Below are 23,083 nucleotides of genomic sequence, written 5' to 3'. Positions count from 1 at the left end.
CCCCTCGAGGATTTTTGGTATTGAATTCTTTCAGAGAAAGGGGGCATAGGATCTTTTCTGTAATGGCTTCCTGCTGTAAGGGGGCAATGTTTTCCTTCAGAGCCAAAAATCCTTGCGCTTTGTCAGAGGGACAATGAGGCCTGGGTACAAAAGGAGGGGTGGTATTTCCCAAGTATAAGTAGGGCTTGTAACTGGTGGAGAGAAACTGTTTTATAAATTTTTGTATTATTGGGGCAAAAGCTAGAATGACGAGAATTATGAAAAGGGTTTGGTGAAAGGAAAGAAACATTAGCTTGGAGGGTTGTATCCAAATATTTAAGATGAATTCAGGATCCAGTTTAATTCATAGGTGAAAAATAAAGCTTTGAGTCTAATATGCATAAATGTGTATTATAGAGTCTATTGAAACACACTTTTCACCCCTAGAATCACCCTCATTTTTATTAAAAAGCCAACTTAATACTAATTTATTTACTATATTAAGTTTGGTTACAATTTGGTCTGATTGTTTGCATGAACACAGTAAGAATAGCAATTGATTACATAGGCTTTTAAAAACCTGCTTTGCTGGGATCTCATGATTGAGCTGTAATTAGACCCACAGGGGAAAGAAGCTGAGCTTCCTTGCTGCCATCAGGTTTTCCTGCAGTACTTGTAGACTTGAGTGAATTCTTTTAAGTTTTTGAGGTCCCCAATGATGTCTTGAGGTTCCTTCTTTGCCATCTCTCAGGAAAGCAACCTTTGTTCCTTACCTGGAAAAACTGCCATGAACCACATGATTAAGCAAGGTGCCAGGCTTTCTTCAAGAGGCTCTTATTGGCTTTTAAGGCTTTCTAGTGATATCCAGAGTCAGGTATATCTCTTTCAGACATGAAATCCCAATCAAAATCTTGGTTAATAAAACTACAATTGGAAACTGGTCTTGCTTAATTCACGCAAAGAAACTTATTGCCATGATTCACTCATTAAGAATTGCCAAATTCTGGAGGGATCAGGTAGGGAGAAAACTATAAAAGCTTCCATATTGCTTATGAAGGTATAAAAAAATTGTTCTAGGGAAATAAAAACAAGCTTTCTTATGTCTGGAAGACAGAATGATTTTCATATAACAAATATTTTGTTTGTCCTGATTATTAGTCAGTATTTTATGTTTTCAGTCATTATTTAGAGTCCTATAAATTTTCACTATGAAGAGAAGAGCTGTTTAGAAAGCTGTAATTTAGAGTAAATCAAAGTTCTTGTTATGAATATTTTCAAAGACTTAACTAACATATTTGTAAACGCATCAGAACAAAACAATGGTTTGTAAATGGCAAACATAAATAATGTGATTATAGACTTGACCATAAAACAATTGACAAAGAATCTTGTTTTTCTGTAAGATATAACATTTCAAGATAACAATTTCTTGGTAAATAATAATTATTATGAAATGGCATGAAAGAAAAATAAAGCTTATATTTTGAGATTCAATGCAGAGTTTTAAAATATATATAAAGGACAAACTGTATGCAAGATTTTAAAATGTTGCACATGGCTTATTGGAAGTGTGTATTGAGCACAGGAAATAATTCATAAACACCCAATGTGTGGATTACAAACATCTGGAGTACTACTGCCAGATGCCTCCCACAGGGAACTATTATTCTAGGCTTATCATTGACAGGATACCTGTTACTCCTGAGAATTTCCTGTTTGAACTTGGCTCTGAATCTTTGCAAGTTCCTTCCTAGAGCAGATTGAAATTTCTAGAATATCCATTTTAAGAAAAATATATGTATATTCTTATTTGGCAAAGCTTCCCATGTAATTTTTCAAGCACATTAAATAGGCCCAATTAGTTTAACAACTTAGGGGAGATAATGAATCCTTGAGGTATTTCAGGGCCTGTTGGAATAACTAAAAGTCATTTCTCTGTTAAAAAAATCTTTTGAGCCTTGCTGATGTGGTTCAGTGGTTGAGCATTTGACTCAGGAACCAAGAGGTCACAGTTCGATTCCTGATCAGAGCACATGCCAGGGTTTCAGGCTTGATCCCCAGTAGGGGGTGTGCAAAAGGCAGCTGATAGATGATGTGATATATGACATTTTTCATCAATGTTTCTAATTCTCTAGGCCTCTCTCTCTAAAAATCAATCAACACACACACACACACACACACACATATGTATATATATATATAATTTTTTCTTTTGGTTAATCCTCACCCAAGTATATTTTTCCATTGATTTTTAAGGAGAGTGGAAGAAAGAGGTAAAGATAGAGAGAAACATCAATGTGAGAGAAACACATTGATTGGTTGCCTCAGGCACATGCCCGACCAGGGCCCAGGCTGGGGAGGAGCTTGCAACCAGGATCCGTGCTTGACCAGAATCGAACCCAGGACTCTTTGGTCTGCAGGCTCTATCCACTGAGCTAAACTGGCGAGGACAATAAACATATTTTTTTAAAAAAGGCTTTTGAAATTTTAAACTTTGGGGAGGTTGTCAAATATACTTAACCAAAAGATTATATTGTAAATCTTTTGTAAATCTAGGTAAAACAAATGTATATATGCTATGGTCACTTGTCTGGCTCTGCTGCTTTTCTAGGCCTGGAGCTAAAATACACCTAAGACCTAGATGTTGTCTTTAGGGAGGAAAAGGTCAGGGTGTCTTAAACCACCTGACCAGACATATGCTAGGGGAGAATAGGTTACCTTGGGGATGAGGTTCTTGTTTTCTCAGTTTTGCCCCTTGCTAGGAATCCAGAGCTTTCTGACCTAGTGAGTTTCTGTACCTGGCCCATTGTCCTTGCTCTGGGGGTCTGTCTAACAAGACTGAGCTTCAATATCTTCCAGACTTTGGACAGACTAATCCATTCACTCTAAGAAGCTAAGAAGCTAAGAAGAGTATAGTAATTGCATGGTGTTGCCACTTTCTGTATATCATTAATTCCTTTTATCCCTTTAACCACCCAATGAGGGTGTTCTGTCAATATCCACGTTTACAGAAGAGGAATTTAGCCACAGAGAGTTAAGTAACTTGTTCAAATAGCACAGCTACTAAGTGGCTGAGTTGGGGCAAGCACTGGGTCAGCCTGGTTTTAATCACTAAGTATTACATCTTCTGCCTTGGATGAAGCTGAATGAGGGTGTCTGGGTTCAAATTTCCATTGACCCACTGGTTGACTTAGTATTATGCAATGTGGAGTAATACTTTCATGGTTTTTCTGAACAAAGAAGATTACAAATGTAAGGTGTCTTCTTCGCTATCTGACAAAGAGAATGGCATGCGATAATACTAGTTATGCTCCTGTATGGCCCTTTACCCCCCTCCTTCCCCTACAATCCATCTCATAGAAAAAATGTGCTCCAGGTCTTGTTATTTTCAAGAAATCTGTGTTCCTCTGAACTGCCTTGAAACTTGATCTGGACTTCTCTTAGGCCAGTTAATATATTTTATCTGGAATCATAATCATTTAGGTAGATGTTCTATCTCTCTTTCTAGGTGATATGGTCCTTGAGAGTAGAGGCCATGTGTGTTTCATCTGGGAGCCCCTGTGGGACAAAGGTCTGTGGCAGGGCAGGCAGAGGGTTCTGAAGTCTGGCTCTGCCGCTTACTAGCTAGTGTAAATTGCTGAACCTGTCTGGCTTTGAGTGTAAAAAGAGGACCATAATCAATTTCATGTGTTGGTTGTATAGATTAAACATGATGCCTGTAAAATAATTAGCACTGTGCAGAGCATGTACATAGACATAACTCAATATATGGTAGGTATTCAATATTTGGCCTTATGTCTGTTAGATTGTTACAAGGATCACTGGCCTTATTCTTTTAAACAGATTTTTGGGAACCTTTTGAAATGCAAGTTTCTCATTAGATGTAGTTAAAGTGTCGGATTGTATAATAAACCACTAAATGGACTCTCATTGTCTGAGAGGTCATCCTGGTTTGTCACAGGCTTTCTCAACAGTGTTTGGATCAAAGCTATTAGGAAATGTGTTAGGAAACAACCGCATACTAAGTCTTACTAAGTAATAGAACTTTTTTTTAAACTTCTAGAGAAACATATAGAGAAAGCTTTATTTTCCCAACTGGTCCCTTAACTGGTGAACCCCAGTGCCTATTCTACTTGCTGCTTACAATCATAATATGAGAGAATAGCTTCCTATGGACCATTTTCTAGAGCAGTGGTTCTCAACCCTTTTAATGCCATGACCCTTTAACACAGTTCCTCATGTTGTGGTGACCCCCAACCATAAAATTATTTTCGTTGCTACTTCATAACTGTAATTTTGCTACTGTTAATGAATCGTAATGTAAATATCTGTGTTTTCCGATGGTCTTAGGCTCTACAGCAGCGGTTCTCAACCTGTGGTTCGTGACCCACAGGTTGAAAACCGCTAGCAGGGTCGCCTAAGACCATCGGAAAACACAGATATTTACATTACGATTCATTAACAGTAGCAAAATTACAGTTATGAAGTAGCAACGAAAATAATTTTATGGTTGGGGGTCACCACAACATGAGGAACTGTATTAAAGGGTCGCGGCATTAAAAGGGTAGAGAACCACTGGTCTAGAGGAAGATATAACCTTTACCACACATATTTAGCAGTTAGTAAACAAGAGAGGTTATGTGTATTTAAGTATAAACTGTAATAATCAAGAACACTGGAAAAAATTAACCACAAGTTAAACAAATTGAACTTGGCTATAATAAAACTAGTTCACCTTTGAGTGGACTAATGGGTGTTTGGTTGCTCCAGACATATTCATAAATATTCATAAATAATAGTGTTATTCATAAACTAGAGGCCCGGTGTATGAAATTCGTGCACAGGGGGTGGGAGATGTCCCTCAGCCAAGTCTGCACCCTCTCCAATCTGGGACCCCTTGAGGGATGTCCAACTGCCCATTTAGGCCCGATTCCCCTAACCGCTTCTTCCTGCCAGCCTGATCACCCCCTAACCATTCCCCTTCCAGCCTGATCGATGCCTAACTGCTTCCTGGCTGGCCTGATTGCCCCTAACTGCCCTCCCCTGCCATCCTGGTCACCCCTAACTGCCCTCCCCTGCCAGTCTGGTCACCCATAACTGTCCTCCCCTGCAGTCCTGGTCCCCCACAACTGCCCTCCTCTGCCGGCCCAGTCACCCCTAACTGCCCTCCCTGCTTGCCTGACTGCCCACAACTGCCATCCCCTGCAGGCTTGGACCCCCCAACTGCCCTCCTCTGCTGGCCTGATCACCCCCAACTGCCCTCCTCTGCTGGCCTGGTCACCCCTAACTGCCCACAACTGCCCTCCCCTGTGGCCATCTTGTGTCCACATGGGGGCAGCCATCTTTGACCACATGTGGGTGGCCATTTTGTGTCTTGGAGTGATGGTCAATTTGCATATTACTCTTTTATTAGATAGGATATCAGTTTAATAAGTGATGCATATATTTTGGAAAATAATTTTCCTATCCTAATACCAAAACTGCATTGCAAATGTTCTGATTAAAATTCATTGAACCCTAAATGGGTTAATAATACTTTTACAGGGCATTTGAGTGATAGCTACAAGATACTAGTGTAAAGATATTTGTGTTAAAAGTTTTGAGCAGTTAGAATAGTCCCATAAAAAATGTCTATGTGCTTCAATTATCTGAACTGCTGATGTATTCTTGGTAACACTAGGCATTAAAACAGCAATTTTCAATTGCAAATATTTAGTATGAATGGTGAATGCAAGAGAATGCAATTGTTTAAAGATCTGTATAAAATGTTGGTATTTTTAAGAAAACATTTTATTGCAAACATTGGCTGTTTCCTCACCTAATAACACAATGAAATGTATCTTAATCATCTATATCCCTACTCAGATTCTGATTAGAGTTAATATATGGAATATTTATCATTTATTTATTTATTTATGTATTTATTTTGCCCTACTAAGTAATTTACTTGAAGACCTATTTCCTTTGGAACTAGATGTGATAGGAATAAACAGTAAAACTAAAAGATACATTTGCTTGAAAAGCTTCTAAGGAGTGAACTATATTAATGTTGTTTACCTTATTTTAAAATCACTGCTCCAAAATTTCAGCATCTGAAGTTCTATCAGTTCTCAAATATGCCAAAGATACATTTAGTGATAAACAGCAGCATGTGACAGTGTTCTCAACAGGTGACACTACTGGTGTTTTGGGCAGACACCTCTTCCTTGTGTGGGAATGCATGACTTTCATTAGACAACATTTAGTGTCTACGGCCTCTTGTCCTCCTTATGCCCCCAGCTTCCCCTCAAGTCATTATAATTACCTAAACTGCCTCCACATTTAAATATACCCCTTGGAAGACTAGTACTAACTATTGTCCAGTAGGATAAAAATTGAGAATGTTTAAGGGAATTATCCTTGAGATCTGAGTATCTTCAAATAAGAAATCGTTTTGCTTTTTCTTTAAAAGATAATAAAAAATAGCCCTAACCGGTTTGGTTCAGTGGATAGAGCGTCGGCCTGCAGACTGAAAGGTCCCAGGTTCGATTCTGGTCAAGGGCATGTACCTTGGTTGCGGGCACATCCCCAGTAGGGGGTGTGCAGGAGGCAGCTGATCGATGTCTCTCTCTCATCGATGTTTCTAACTTTCTGTCCCTCTCCCTTCCTCTCTGTAAAAAAATCAATAAAATATATTAAAAAAAAAGATAATAAAAAATAATAATAATCTCACCTGGCTGGTATGTCTTAGTGGTTGTGCATCAACCTATGAACCAGGAGGTCATGGTTTGATCCCCGTCAGGGCACATGCTGGGTTGCAGGCTCCATCCCCAGTGCAGGGGGCATACAGGGGGCAGCAGATCAATGATTCTCTCTCTGTCCTTCTCCCTTCCTCTCTTAAATCAATAAAAATATATTAAGAGATAATAATCTCTTGTGAAACTACTTTGATTTGAAGTGATAAGATTTTTCTCATAAGATATATGTAATTATTAACATTTAATAATTAGATTATCATGGATCTCCTAGGCTCCAAATCTTCATTTGCTTTATTTTTTTAGTTTTTGTTAATCTTCACCTGAGGACATTTTTTCCATTGATTTTTTTCAGAGACAGTGGAAGGGAGGGAGGGAGGGATAGAGGTAAGGCGAATGGGGAGAGAGAGAAAGATGTTAATGTGGGAGAGACACATCGTTTGGTTGCCTCCTGCGTGAACCCCTACGGGGGCCAGGGATTGAACCTTCAACCCAGGTATGTGCCCTTGACTGGGAATCGGATGCATGACCCTTCTGGTGCGCGCGCTGACATTCTAACCATTGAGCCACACCAGCCAAGGCAATCTTTATTTTCTTTAACTATCAACAGCTTTTGGCAATATTGGCACCTGCTGCTCCTCAGCCTCGTTTTGGCTTCCGTGCCCTCTGTTCTCCTCTTACTTCACTGACTGCTCATTGGCAGCTTGTTTGGCTCTCCTTTTACCTCCTACTCACTAAAGTATGTGTTCCTCAATTTATGTTTTGGGTGTTGCTTCTGTGTATAGTCTATCGATTGGCAAAACTCATCCTCTCTTCGCCTTGGCTTTCACCTCAGTAGGAATAACTCCCAAGTCATTATCTTCAGCCCGGACCTTCACATAGTCTCCAGGATGACCTTTCCAAATGCCTTGCTGGACCGCTCCCCTTTACTGTGGCTAACACCACCAACACCTTGTGGTTTCTTCTGAACTTTCTGTGTCTTCCTTCTTCCTGCTGCTCCCTTTGCTTTTATTGGTCTTACTATTTTACAGCATTCTGGTCTGGAAGCTTTTGAAACCCTCTCTCCCCTGGCCTTGTGACTCAGTCAGTTGCTAAGACTTGACATTTGCATATCCAAAGTGTCCTTTTTCTGATGCTGCCACAAAGTCAGGCACTTTTGACATATTTCCCAGAGTCATGTTGTAGTCTCTTAGCAGATCGTCTCATTTCTAGTTTCTCACTGTACAAGTTAATTCTTCCGTGCCACCAGATACTCTAACTGAAGTACTTCTCTCTTACCTACTTGTAAATAACACTTTGGTGACTCCCATTACCTAGGTCTAAGGGAGCAACATTTCAGTCTTTGTTACTCCAGAAAGCTTTTTCAGGCTCATCTCCCACTGAAGTCAAACTGAACTGACACCTGTGCCTCCTTCACCTTCATGCCACTATACCTTTGGTCATGCTGTTCTTTCATCTTAAAATGCTCTAACTTCTTGCTATTTCCATATTTCACTTTAACCTCATCTTCAAGCTGAGTTTAAACACCACCTTCAGATTTCCTCTGAAGCCCCTGAATAGCCTGAAGAATCTTTTCTAAGATTTCAGTAACATTGCATTTGCAATCTTTTATTTGTTTTAGCCATTTTATCATAGTTGCAATTGTATAAGCCTTCAGTTTCTTCAAATACTACAAATTTTGGGATGTTAACAATAATAACGAATTCATATTTACATATCATTTAGCACTTTGGTGGATTATGGAATTTCAAGGAACTTAGAGGACATCTGTTTTTACTTTTATATATTGTTTCTTCAGCATTTTCAATAAACAATAATCTATTGTGTACTTTAAGTATGCACAATGAGGCAGTCTGTTGAACCCAGTTACAATTGTTACTCAATTCTATTGCTTCTATGTAGGGCCCTTACTCAGCTTTCTGGGGCCACACAAAATAAATCCCTTTTTGGGTTGATTGACAGCCTGTACATTTATGGTGACAGATTACATGTTTACGTTTTCTCTATTAATCTAACATTCTATTTTTCTAAATATTCTTTGCATGACCTGGTTAAGTTTTTTTTTTTTTTTTTTTTTTTTTTTTTTTAAGGCAACTAAGTTTTTAGAGGCATTCAAGTTTAGGCAAGTCAAGAAATGTACAGAATAGTTCAAGGGTGAAAAGTGTTATTTATTAATATAAATGTTTGAACTCTTGTTCGTAACTCAATTAGCCATCAATACCATCTCTTTTCTGATGAAGTCGGAGGTGAGAAATAGAAGTGTATCGAGAGAGCCATCTATGGAAGGACCCACTGTTATCTCAGGGCTGAACATTTATCTCTGTGGCCCTCAGCATAGCGAATGAATAAGTGAATAAACCACTGAAAGGAAGGAAAGAAAGGAAACCCACTTTAAATTTTGGTTACAATTAAAAATTAGCTACTCAGTGAAATTATCCATCTTTATAGATGAATGGCATAAGAGGTAAAATGACATACATGCTGTTATTTGTATGTGTATAATAAATGAGTTTAGATACACTGGACTAAAGAAGCAGCTTTTAGGTTAAGCTGTAGAGATAACATTTGAGTAAAATTAGCTTGCCTTTATTGAACATTTCAATATGTGAAGCATCCTTTTACGTGTTTATGTTACATGTTTTAAGTAATTTAATCTTCAAAACCTTTTGACTTTCATTTTACAGATGAGAGAATTAGGGCACAGCGGTTTAAGTATTTTACCCAAGGTTGTACATCTCATCAGTAGGGGGATCTGGATTTGAACCTATTAACCACAATGTATATTTTTAATATTAGTATTTTAAAATACTCACTGATGCTGTGGGTTTTAAGAGATTCCAGGGGGAAGAAGCTTGAGAAACGTTAAAAAAAAAGACAGGTCAACTATAATGAGTTTCTTTCAATCTGTTAAAAAGTAGAGTCAACAGAATGATAAGGATTCCTTTTTGTTTAGAGGATGCATCTGGAACCAAACTGGGAAGCTTAGAGAAAAGAGTGACCTGTGTCTGTAAACTCAGAGAAGCTGGAGAAAGCAGTAGGGACTGAATGAATGATAAATCCAGGCAGCTACTATCACCAGCTTCTCAACTGGGCACTATCTTGAGTGGCAGCTACTATCCTGATAGACAGTGACCCAGCCAGGCACTATCGCGAGAGGCTGACACTATTGCGAGAGGCACCCACTATCATGACAGGCAGCTACCTGTGAAAGGCAGCTACTATAGCGAGAGGCAGCGACAGGGAATGGGTTATGTTGCCACAGGCATCTACATGGCCATATCCGTGGTAGGTAATAATAATAAGGGGGAAAAATACAATATGGTCTCAAATGGGGAAAAAAAATTGGTTAATATTCATTAAAGAGAGTATAAACACTCAGCAAGTTGAGGCTGTCCATTAGAGAACCCAGAGAGTCAATGTTTTAGTAGATGCTTCAATGCAGGTAAGATGCAAATGGCAACTAGATCTTACTCTCATGTCTTAAATCAATTTAAATCAGTAAATAATTAAGCATTGCCGTACAAAGTAAGCTGCATAGAGAGCTGAAATATATATATACTAGAGGCCTGGTGCACAAAATTCATGCACGGGGGGTGTGTGGCCCTCAGCCCAGACTGCACCCTCTCCAATCTGGGACCCCTTGAGGGATATCCGACTGACTGTTTAGGCCCGATCCCGATAGCATTGGGCCTAAATGGGCAGTCGGACATCCCTCTCACAAGCCAGGACTGCTGGCTCCCAGCTGCTCACCTGCCTGCCTTCCTGATCTGCCTACCAGTCTGATCACCCGCTAACCACTCCCCTGCCAGCCTGATTGCCACTAACTGCCCTCCCCTGCCAGCCTGGTCACCCCTAACTGCCCTCCCCTGCAGGCCCAGTTGCCCCCAACTTCCCTCCTCTGCTGGCCTGGTCACCCCCAACTGCCCTTCCCTGCAGGCCCAGTTGCCCCCAACTTCCCTCCTCTGCTGGCCTGGTCACCCCCAACTGCCCTCCCCTGCAGGCTTGATCGCCCCCAACTGCCCTCCCTTGCAGGCATGGTCCCCCGCAACAGCTCTCCCCTCCTGGCCTGATCGCCCACAATTGCCTTCCCTTGCAGGCCTGGTCCCTCCCAACTGCCCTCCCCTGCTGACCTGATTGCCCACAACTGCCCTCCCTTGCAGGCCTAGTCTCTCCCAACTGCCCTCCTCTGCTGGCCATCTTGTGGTGGCCATCTTGTGTCCACATGGGGGCAGCCATCTTTGACCACATGGGGGCAGCCATCTTGTGTGTTGTAGTGATGGTCAATTTGCATATTACCCTTTTATTAGATAGGATAGAGGCCTGGTGCACAGGTGGGGGCCGGCTGGTTTGCCCTGAAGAGTGTTCTGGATCAGGGTGGGGGTTCCCTTGGGGCATGGGGCAGCCTGGGCAAGGGGTCTGTGGTTGTTTGCAGGCCAGCCATGCCCCCCAGCGACCCAAGCGGAGGCCCTGGTATCTGTGATTTATTTATCTTCTATAATTGAAACTTTGTAGACTTGAGCGGAGGCCAGGGCTGGCCAGGGGGTGTGAAAAGCTTGGCTTCCTCCATTGCCAGAGGCAACCCAAGCCTCCAGCTGGCTCTAGCTCTGTGGCTGCTGCCATTTTTGTTGGGATTTATTATCTTCTATAATTGAAATTTTGTAGCCTTGAGCGGAAGCCAGGGCAGGCCAGGGAGGGCAGAAAGTTTGGCTTCCTCCATCACCGGGTGCAACCCAACCCTCCTGCTCTCTCCAGCTCTGTGGCCGCTGCCATATTTGTTGGGTTAATTTGCATACCTGCTCCTGATTGGCTGGTGGGTGTGGCTTGTGGGAGTAGCAGAGGTATGGTCAATTTGCATGTCTCTCTTTTATTAGATAGGATAAGACATCTTTCCTGACCCCCTCAGGAGACTGTAATTTCAGAGATGCACTCTGTGTATTCACTGTTTAAAGGCACAACCTAGAATAGAATTAAATGTCAAAATAAGTGGTAGAGAGCAGTGATCTTCTACAACAGAGGTTGACAAACTATAGCCCTTGGGCCATATTCAGTCAGCTGCCTGCTTTTCCAAATAAAGCTTTCCTGGAATACAGCCACCAGTTTGTTGCAATATATTCTGTAGCTGCTTTCTTGCTGTAGGGCAGAGTTGAGTAGTTGTAACTAAGCTTGCAAAGCCTAAAGTATTTACTATCTGGCATTTAGGAGAATAATATTTGCTGACCCCAGCTTTAGGATTTCAGAAGAGGGAGACTTTAGTATGTGATGGAAGAATTGAACAAGGCTTTAATGAAAGAAGTGGATATGTTTTGGAGCTGAAAGATAGATAGTATTTAAAGTGAAATGAACAGATGGCCATTTTAAGTGGCACAAAACTCAAAAGCAAACACAAAGATAAATACTAAAGTCTGCTGAAGTATAAGAATCATATCACTGTGTATAATTCATATACTATTATAACCATTTGCCTATGAGTGTATTTTTTTAAGTATTCATCTAGGACAGTGATTCTTCACCTTGAGACATTTGAGTTCATTGATGAACTGCTTAAAGAAAATATTTTTGTTTTATCTATAATCTGTGATACTAAAATATTGTCCACATGGAAAATCACTATTCTACAGTATGTACTCATTGGACAAAATTGATTATTTTCTGCTGAGGGCAGAGAATATATTTATTTTTTCCCCATGTTGTCTCTACCTTCATAAAGTGCATGCATACTGAACATACACTAATAATTTTTGCTAATAACTGGGAAGTGCAAAGTGATCCACTGTCTGTGCCCTGTCTGGGGCCATCCTGTAGGAGCTACAGAGCAATCTACAGATGCCTGCTACTTTTGTTGGGCTTAGATGTGCCCAGGAGAGACCAAGGTGTGAAGCAAGGCAGGCTGCTGCTAGTGCTGAGCTTGGAGCCTCTTACTGGTAGGTATGGGGCATGCTGACACCAGCTGCTGCTTATTTGAGAGATTTAGGAAAGTCTGAAGCCTGAGTTAGGACAGACCATTCATATGGAAAAGCTGCTGCAAACAGCTTGGGTGGGGATGCAAATTGGATGAGGCAGGAATCTCAGGAAATCACCAGGATGGAGCGAACAGTGTGAGCCAGGCTGATGGAAACTCAGACATGGTGCCTGCCTCTGTGAAGTGGGAGGTCTCAGCCTAGGAACAATGACCTTTGCCAGCACTTTTGTCTGGGAGAAAGCTATCCCCTGAGTTCTTGCCCCAGTGCCAGATAATGCAGTTCCAAAGCTACTGCCCCTGTGTTGAGGGATCTGGTGTAGGGCTGGAACTCCTTGCTCCTCATGGGAGACCTCTGCAGCCTAGATATCCCTCCTGATTGCCTGGCTGGCATGTCTCAGTGGTTGAACATTGACCTATGAAGCAGGAAGTAATAGTTTGATTCCCAGTCAGAGCACATGCCCAGTTTTGGGCTTGATCCCCATGGGGGATGAAGGAGGCAGTCAATCAAATGATTCTCTCTCATCATTGATGTTTCTCTCTCTCTCCCTCTCCCTTCCTCTCTGAAATAAATAAAATATATTGATTTTATATAGTTTTAGGACTTCCATTAAGCCAGCTTTCAGGCAGTTCTAAATTATGGTTGTTCTGTATTTTAGTTGTCATTTTGATGTGATTGTGAGAGGCGGCGAGTACTGGCATATACCTATGCTGCCATCTCGGTTCCCTCCTGATTCTATTATTCATATAGCTCCCACTTACTAATTGCTTGGTATCTTCAATGTAGCAGTAAAGTGCTTGAATGCATTTTCCTAAAGGGATGGCCTCTGTCAGAAGGAAAACAATGAATCAATGCAAGTTAATATGAGTGTCTTTTTCTGAACTTAAAAAGCAGCAGGTACTGCAGAAATATTTGCATATCACTAATAGATATGACAGTATAATGAGATAATGAGTAGATAGGAAAGGTGAATGTTTAGAAGAAGCCTCAGGAGTATAAGAAAATGTAAGTCTGCCCCTGTGGGCAATATTAGCATCTCTGTGGAGAGTAACCTGCTGCATGGAGAATATTAATTACACAAGGCAATGGCCTGCCACTGGAGGATTTACAGATCTAAAGCTCATCTAAAAATTATTTTCTTTTTTATATTTAATTTTTAAATAAAGTGTTAATTTAAGAAAAAATGCTGCATTGAGGAGACATGCACATTTTAATGGTGTCTTAAATATTTTTATCAATAACATAGATTTGTGACTCTATCTCAATAAGATATGTAGGTTCATTATCTACATTTGTTTTAAAATTTTCCAAAAAGGGAAGAGACACTTCTATGGACCTATCACTAATTTAAAAAAATATTTTAAATGCTCAAAATATTTTAAATGTGATTAAAATTATTATGCACGTTTGGCCTATAACTTCATTTAAGAGTGAGTATTCCATTCAACTTTTTTAGTCTATAAGCTATTTTAAATTATTTCACGTTTTATTGGACCTCTTGCTTTACTAGCTTTTGTCTTGAAGCAATAATACTTAATGTCTCTTTAGCTATACACTCAGATATTGAGTTGTGGTCTATGAAATCGAAATTTGAATATGTAACTTTTTGGTGTTCTCTTGGTGTCCAAAGGATTCTCACAAGGACTTACTCAGGTTTTTGGAGTTGGAAAAGGGGAAAGAGATATGGTTACAGGGGTTTTATATGCATCACCTCCTGAAAGTCATTATCTGACAACCTCAACATCTCTGTAACATGGACATTGTTATCACTTATTTGGGATGGAAATGCAGCACCTGATGTCTCAGATGGGCTAGATAACTAAGCTCTATTTCCAACATGTACATTTTCCCCTCCATTCCATGTAGCTCTTCCAGGTAGAGTTGAAGAACAAATCCTCCCTCTTTGCACACACATTTTATAGAAAAGGGAAATTATGAGGAAGATAAAAGAGATTCTTAAGATTCTACAAAAATGTTGGCAAAGTTTTATTTAGCCCCTCTCCCACATTGTTTTAGTCTGCTCATGCTGCCATAAAAGTTACCACAGACTGGCTGGCTATAACAACAGAGACTTATTTCTCATCCTTCTGGAGTCTGGAAGTCTGAGATCAGGGTTCCATTTGAATGAATGCCTTCTCGTGGGTTGTAGACTTCTCATTGTATGATTGCCTGGCAGAAGTAACTAGGGAGCTCTGCAGGGTCTTTCTATATAAGTCACTAATCCCTTTCCTGGGAGTTCCACTCCCATGACCTAAGCACCTCCCAAAGACCCTCCTAATGCCTTCACATTGGGATTAGGATTTTAACATGAATTCGGGGTCCAGAAACATTCTGACCTTAGTACACATACATAATCTTTTTTTTTTTTTTTTAAAGTTAACTATGAACTGTGTTTGTGCAGACTGATGTAAGGCCAAGAAATATAGTTTAAATAATTGGGATTTGAATATAGTTTTATTTTATTTTTTTGAATACTTGATTATACTATATTAAACAGGTACATTCAGCTCCATTTATATCTTAGTAAGAAAGGTATCTAAAAATAAAATGTTATTAATAATTTTTTATTAAAATAACAGAATTTCATATTTGAACTTTTAATGTCAAAGTCCACCTTAAATTCAATTTCAAAGGGACTTGGGAAGTCCCTCATTATTAGCAGTTTAGCTCTTAACCATAGCCTAATGATAGAGACTTTGAAAATGGTGTTATAAAAAAGGGGAGAGACACTTTTTGTGTGTCTCTTTAAACATATATGTTTAAAACTCTGTGGTATTTTTTGTAGTGACAGATAACTTCAAAATACACGATTAAGATATTATGTGTTTAAGCCCAGCCGGCATGGTTCAGTGGTTGATTGCTGACCTATGAACCAGGAGGTCATGGTTCGATTCCCGGTCAGGGCACATGCCTGAATTGCAGGCTTGATCCCTGGTGTGCAGCGTGCAGGAGGCAGCCAATGAATGATTCTCTCTCATCATTGATGTTTCCATTTCCCTCTCCCATTCTATAATCAATAAAAATATATTTTAAAAAAGATATTACATGTTTCAAAATGTAAGGCATTTGAGTTAAACATTATGTCTTATTTATCAAGGCTCTATAGTACCTAATGCTCTTAAAATGCAGTGGGACTTTCCTTTACAGTTGGCAATAAAATATGATTTGTGCATTGCAATTGAAATATCATCTAACTTGACTCTAATAAGTTATCCAAACGATGAGGGGAGGGAATATTATCAGTTATTATTACTACCTAGTAATAGTATTTTATAGGAGAGTTGATGGGAAAAACAAGAAATTCTCCATTTAGAAATTATTAAAATTAAAATTATTGGGGGTAATAATAACATTATGTTTTATTAAAATTATTAAAATTATTGGGGGTTATAATAAAATTATGTAGGTTTTAAGTGTACAGTTCTATAATACATCTTCTGTGTATTGCTGCATGTATTTATTATCAAAGGTCAAATCTACTTCCATTACTATGACCCTCTTTACCCTTTACTAAATGCTCCATTGTGAATTGAACACTTTTATGGACAGATTATGAGCACAGACCATCTATTTATTTATAAGGCGATGTATAATATATAAGCTGCAGTTTGCCAAATCCAACGGTCTAAGGCCAATAATTCAAACAAAGCTAAGTTGTGCAAATTAGGTTTTCCTGTATCACTGGGCTTCTTTCACAAAAGTGGAAATAGAGAATCAAGTTGAAAACATACTAGGATTCTGACCAACAATCCTACTGAAGGTTATTAGTCCTAATATTAACAAACATAATATTGCGGGATTTTCTATTGGGGTGAGAAAAGTTTTTACGTGAATATTTTGTTTGGCTCCTGAAAAGGACCATCTTTTGTAATGAAGTCATTAATGATTTAAAGGAAGTGGTTCTGACATGCCCTTTATTTTATTAAAAGGCATCAGAATAATATAAGGTGGTTGAAGTGCCATTATTCTGTAACTTTATTTATTAGAGAATTAAACTTAAAAAAAAATCATACATTATTTTGCCTGTAGAGCAATCTCCTTTTTATATTCCCGAGAAGTCTCTCAAATTCCTAGAAATCTGAAAATAAAAACCACATACTTTTTCAATTTTTCAGTATAATTTTGTTTCAAATATGCCAGTGATCACTAATAAAACTTTCTCTACTTTCATTTGACATTGATTTTCACCTTTTTTCTTCTCTTTACAGTTGTTTGTAAGAGGAATTTCCTGATACGATTGAAAACAGGTATGTGGAGAGAATTATGTGCCAAGATTGGCAAACATTCAGATGCTGAGTTTGCTGCCTCTGTGAAACAAGTACACTGTGTATCACACAATTATGCCAATCATGATACCAGCAAAGTTGCCAGGCATTCTCATCTTTGCTCTTTACTCCTGTTCTTGAGTGTCATGAATGGTGTTGCCATTGCTCCAGAAATCTGCCTTTGGTCTGTTTCTGAAACAGTATCCTAATCAACATAAAGACTTGTTTTTTTCTGGACTTCATCTTGGTCATCAGACGTGGATTTATCCTGTGAACTCTAAGTACCAGAGAGTCTAAAAAGATGAGTCTGTTGGAGCCTGCTTATTGCCTCATCTTGGACCCTGGCCTGGTTCTTGCTCCATGAATTGACTCTGTTGAATCTTGGCATTGACTCTGGCCAGGACCTAGTGACTATTCCCTGAAATGCCCTTCAGTTTTACTGGAAGGGGAAACTACAAATGATAGTCATGGGAACCTAATAGTTGCCAAAAGCCAGACTGACAAAGAAAAACATAAAGGGCAAGCAACAGCATGATGCCTGCAGTAACTGGCTGGCAGCTTTACCACCCTAGGCTTGTGACCTTTAGACATAAATTCATAGAGTAGGGATTTCATTGTACAGCATTTTGCTTGTCAAAATTGGAGGCACACATTAATGTATTTATTGAAGGTAGGAAGCACCCTATAGTACCCAAATAACATCATTTTATGCGAATTCTCTCTTTTGCTCCTGACCAAAGCATTTATCATTTACTTTGAACAGAACTAAAAGAAGTAAACTACAGAAGTCATTTGCCATGCAATTCAGACATTCTAATAGAACACCAGGAGTGTCTAAATTAGCATTTATCCTCTATAAGTAAGCTCTTAGTTTTTCCTATTTTATTATTTCTTTAAAACATATTTTTATTGATTTCAGAGAGGAAGGGAGCAGAAGAGAGAGATAGAAACATCAATAATGAGAGAGAATCATTGATCAGCTGCCTCCTGCACACCCACTCCTGGGAATCAAGCCCAACACCTGGGCAAGTGCCATGACCTCCAGGTTCATAGGTGGACGCTCAACCACTGAGTCACACCAGCTGGGCTATTTTAGTTTTGTAAGGGCAAAAAATAATGTTCAATAGAATAAGGAAGGGGAACTGAGTAACTTTTATTATGGAGAAAAGTATTGTCCATGGAAATTAGAGGAATTTTAGCATTTCCAGAATAAGCCCATTATATGAGGAGAGATAAAACACATGTATTTATTTCCACAGTTTTCCTAACATTAATTATTTAAATATAGTATCTCAAACTCATTTCTCCTGTTACACCTAATAACATATTTCCTAGCATCATTACTCAGTTAAAAGTCATATTCTGCTTGAGAATTTACTTCAAAGGAGTGAGATTTTATAGATTTTAATTGTTATATGTTGTGGCATAAATACAATCTTTGCAGAAGTGGCTGGCTAACTTTATTAAATAATTAATGTATATTTTTTTCTAATACATAATATTTTGAGTTAATATAGAGTGTGAGGATGAAATTGCCTCTCTTTTTAGCATTACTTTTAGGCCCATTTCTTCATAAAGTATGGAATAAAAAATTAATCTGCATATATTATTGCTTTATTCTTCACATCTTTAATCATGGGAATATATTACTTAAATTAGTGCACACTCTAAGATTTATAAAGGCAAAATGGTTTCTTCTTATTAAATATATGCACCCTCTCATTCATCATCTATAATAATAAAAGCGTAATATGCAAACTGACCTAATGGTCAAACAGCGGAACGACCTTCCAGACGACCTTCCGGATGAAGCCGCAGCTGCAAAGGCCTACTCTTGCACGAATTTTGTTTATTGGGCCTCTAGTTATTAATATACTCATAATATTCTACTTGGCTTTGGACCGGCAACTAGCTTCCAATCTACAGTTATTCAGGCAATGCCTAAGTTCATAATTTTTCACACTTATTTGATTACAGATGCCATTTTTGAACAGAATTTTATAACACTGAAATTTTATGAAACACCATTTAGCAACCATAGTCTTGAGGAAAGAACTTTGTGTTTAAGAACAAATAGACTTTTGAAAGTATTATTCATAAAGCCCTCAATGTGCTTGAAGAGTAACTAAATTTGGATTTCATTTTCAGAGTTCTAAACATGCTACATATTCTCAGGTGTTTTATAATGCATATCAAAGAAGGTAACCCTGTCCTCATTTTCATAATAAAATGACAAACATCAAGACCATATGGGGTAATAAAATTTTAATATTGATATAATAATAATAAAAAATGAAATGATAAATGAAATTATTGAAGTGTGGAGTTAATTGTTGAATCCTAGGGTCTGACCTAAAAGACTCAAAGCTATTCAAATATGACTTCATTACTAGAGACTAAATGAACACTTCCCATGGGAGGTTACTGTGGTTATTTTGTTAATTATCAATACTGTGCTTCTCTGATAAGCAAACTTCACAGATTTCCTTAAACACACAACTGAGCATCTTTCAATGATTTTTTCTCACCACATTCTAAAGCTTTATTTTATATACCTCATGCTCAAGCATTTATTAAATTACATGGCTAACCAATATACATTTTAAAATATGGATGCTTAGTATTTTTTTGCTAATTGTGTTTACATAGAATCTCATTCCATTGTTCCTAGCATGACTGAGACCAATGAAATTAAAAATGTTGTAGTCAATAATGGGGCTAAAAGATGAGTAAAAGTCACCTGCATTCAAGAAGCACAGACAAGTTTCTTGTTTTGACTGTTTGCCAGTCTACTGAAACAGTCACTGGACTTTTCTTTTCACACTTCCTACATCTTCCAAAGAAATGAAAATAAAGATACACAAAGCTAATTCTTTTAAAGTAAAATGTTCTCTTCCAATTCCAAAATGCATGACTATTAGCAGTCTTTAATTGTTCAGCACACACTCTTAGGGTGGGTGTGTGGTCTTCATTCTGAACAGTGGCTTTGGTAATAACATCCACATGGGTATTAAGGTCAAGAACTTCCAAAGAGAAATGCTTGTGACTTTTTTTTTAAAATATATTTTATTGATTTTTTTACAGAGAGGAAGGGAGAGGAATAGAGAGCCAGAAACATTGATGAGAGAGAAACATCGACCAGCTGCCTCCTGCACACCCCCTACTGGGGATGTGCCTGCAACCAGGATACATGCCCTTGACCAGAATCGAACCCAGGACCCTTCAGTCCGCAGGCTGACACTCTATCCACTGAGCCAAACCGGTTAGGGCTGCTTGTGACTTTTGATTGCTGATACCATCATCTCCTGAGTTGCTCACAACTCATTTTTTTTTTCCCTTGATTTTGTCGGAATCACCTATCTGCAGTGAACTTTTGATATATAAATGGTATCGTTGATAGGAGAAATGGTGTTTTACTTGGAAGTTGGCTACACTTTATATGTGGAATTTTATGCTGATATAATTTTCTGATTTTTCTATTCTTACATTTTCCCATTTACAACACTTGGTTATAAAGAACTATTCAATGGATCCATTTTATTTCTCATCTATCCTAAAAACTCTACATGTTAGATTTTTTGAGTGACTTCTCACTTTGACATGAAGATTTTATCAAATACTTTTTGTTGAAATACACATTTAGACTTTACAAAATGTGATTTACAAGATATACCCTTTTTATTTTCAGATTGGTAGGATTCAAACAAAGGAAAATTTAAGTTCTAGATCTGAAGGTTTAATATCATGGGTTTTACACAATCTGTCCATACAAATTGAATCACACACTCAAAGGAACTTAGAGGTTGTTTAGCCCAGTATTTCACCTAGTATTAATCCTACTGAATCTATGAAAAGTGATTATCCAGCTTTACTGAGAAGGTTTGCCTGCACACAGTGAACTCATCATCTACAAGCAGCTCATATTTTTGCTTAGCCAGCCTTATTTGTTAGTAAGTTTATTTTAATACCAGAAACTCGTTGCACAAAATTCTTGCGCTGGAGAAGGGGTGAAGGGGGAGGGGGCATGTCCCTCAGCCCGGCCTGTGCCCTTTCACAGTCCGGGACTCGTCAGGGGATGTCTGCCTGTTGGCTTCGGGCCTAAGCCAGCAGTTGGACATCTCTCTCGCAGTCCAGGACCCCTCACTCTTTACTGCCGGCCTGCTCACCCTCAATTGCCCCCCGCCCCCCTGCCAGCCTGATCACTCCCAACTGCCCTCCCCTCCTGGCCTGATCACCGCTAACCACCTCTGCCTTGGCCCTGCCACCATGGCTTTGTCTGGAAGGTCTCCTGGTCTAGTTAGCATATTACCCTTTTATTAGTATTGATTAGCCTGGGAAGGAAAGTGCCTATGAATTGTGTTCTTTACTCTTTTAGATGTGTGTTGTTTTTTTAATTATTGGTTTTAGAAAAAGGGACAGGGAGAGAGACAGAGAGAAACATTGATGAGAGAGAGAAACATTGATCAGTTGCCTCGATACACAGCTCTAAATGGGACCAAACCCACAACCTGGGCATGTGCCCCTACTGGGAATCAAACTGAACCAGTGACCTTTAGGAGCATGCAACCACACTCAACCAACTGAGCCACACTGGCCAGGGCTACATTTTTATTAAACTATGAATTGGCAACATTCATACCAGAATGGCAGATCTGTGGCTCCCTGTGGACAGATTCTAAGGATTCTATCTCTATTCATAGCTCTAATGAAAGTAGCCTTGTACACATCACATGGTGGCCATTCAAGTTGTATGATATCATTAACTCTGAGCTGGTGGCTATGTTGGCATATGTGTAAGGGGAAGAAGCTACTAGGCTGATGAAGAATGGAACATATGCTCAAAACAAGCAATTATAATGATGTTATTATGATGACTTGCATTTATTGAGTGCCTACTGTCTCAGGCACTATCCTAAACACTTTACATGTGTTATCTTGTTTATTCCATACACATAAGATAAGTACTATTATTACTATTTACAGAAAGAAATAAGAACAAGGCTCTAAGACATTCAGTGACTCACCAAAGTTCACCAAGTTAGTAATAGAGCTAATGATTGAAACTACACAATAGGTGCCAAATTGTAACACTTAAATCATACTCTTAGCATCTGAACTGGTCAGGGCCCTACAGAACTGCCTGACAACACTTTAGCTCTGTAGCTGAGTTCTGTGTTGACAGATTTGTACTGATTTCTCCTCCCTGTCTCCTTAACGTATGCTGTGTGGATTTTGATTTCTTGCTACCTTAGATCTCTACCTATGAAAAAGCTTTGATTAATCGTGTTAAATTTTGCCGACTTAGAGAACTCTGTGTTATAGATTAATTGTTGGGATTTTATGGGCAAAGCAAAACAGATCAACTTAGAAATTATCTACTGCCTCATACAAACCCTTTCCTCTGAAAAAGTATAATTGTTCAATTTATAGTGAGTTACGTTTATGAAATATTGCATATGAAGGCAGCACAATTTGGTCTGCATTAGAGTTAATATTAACTCAAATAAATGTCCCTAACTATGAGTTTAGAACAGTTTTTGCCACATGATGTCACAAAATTATAACATATCTCTTGGCATTTTTATTAGCCTGGAAAGTCGATGACTAAGGCCCTTCTAATAACTTCAATGACTAAGGCCCTTCTAATAACTTTCTGTTCCTGGTTTTGTTTTGCAAAAAGAATGACATCTGTATTCTTACCCCTGTGACAGCACAATAGAATTAGAAAGGAATAGAAAATAGGAAATTGGAATAAGAGGCACACATTTGTGAACAAGAGAAAACAAGTGCACAATAAGGATATACCTCAAAAGGGAACCACATGGGATTGTTAATTAGGAACATAAAATTATGCATGAAAGTTCACCCCCTCCAAACTGGGAGAAACATTTATAGTTTTTATTATTTATAATATTACTTTTTAAAAAATTACCCTTCATACCAGAATCTGAGTTTATGACCTTTTGTCTGCTTTATTTAGCTGTGCAAAGTTGGTTCACTGATTGTACTTACAAATCCAGCCCAAATATAATGTGGTTTGGCAGGCCATTCTGAATAAAAGCAAAATATATACTTAAACAGTCTCTGCCTAGGATCCTAGGAAGTAGCAAGGCTAAGCTGGGAATGGGGTTCCCCATACTGACAATTG

The 23,083-nt window shown here is 38.8% G+C and overlaps 1 protein-coding gene across 3 annotated transcripts in view; it reads left to right on the top strand.

Annotated features, from left to right (window-relative positions):
• Window positions 1–23,083, top strand: part of SLC16A7 (solute carrier family 16 member 7) — a 164,326-nt gene that overhangs the window by 5,738 nt on the left and 135,505 nt on the right. For 2 of the 3 annotated variants that reach the window (XM_080662010.1, XM_080662011.1), the window contains exon 2: window positions 16,879–16,917. The exons of the other annotated variant lie outside the window; for it this stretch is intronic. The gene's annotated coding sequence lies outside the window, so the exon portion shown is untranslated. The remainder of the gene's footprint in view (window positions 1–16,878; window positions 16,918–23,083) is intronic. 3 annotated transcript variants of the gene reach the window in all.

This window comes from Plecotus auritus, assembly GCF_963455305.1.
Source record: "Plecotus auritus genome assembly, chromosome: 3".
Lineage (NCBI taxonomy): Eukaryota > Metazoa > Chordata > Mammalia > Chiroptera > Vespertilionidae > Plecotus > Plecotus auritus.
Note: the sequence above shows the minus strand (reverse complement) of the source record. Positions and strands in the feature narration are given on the sequence as shown.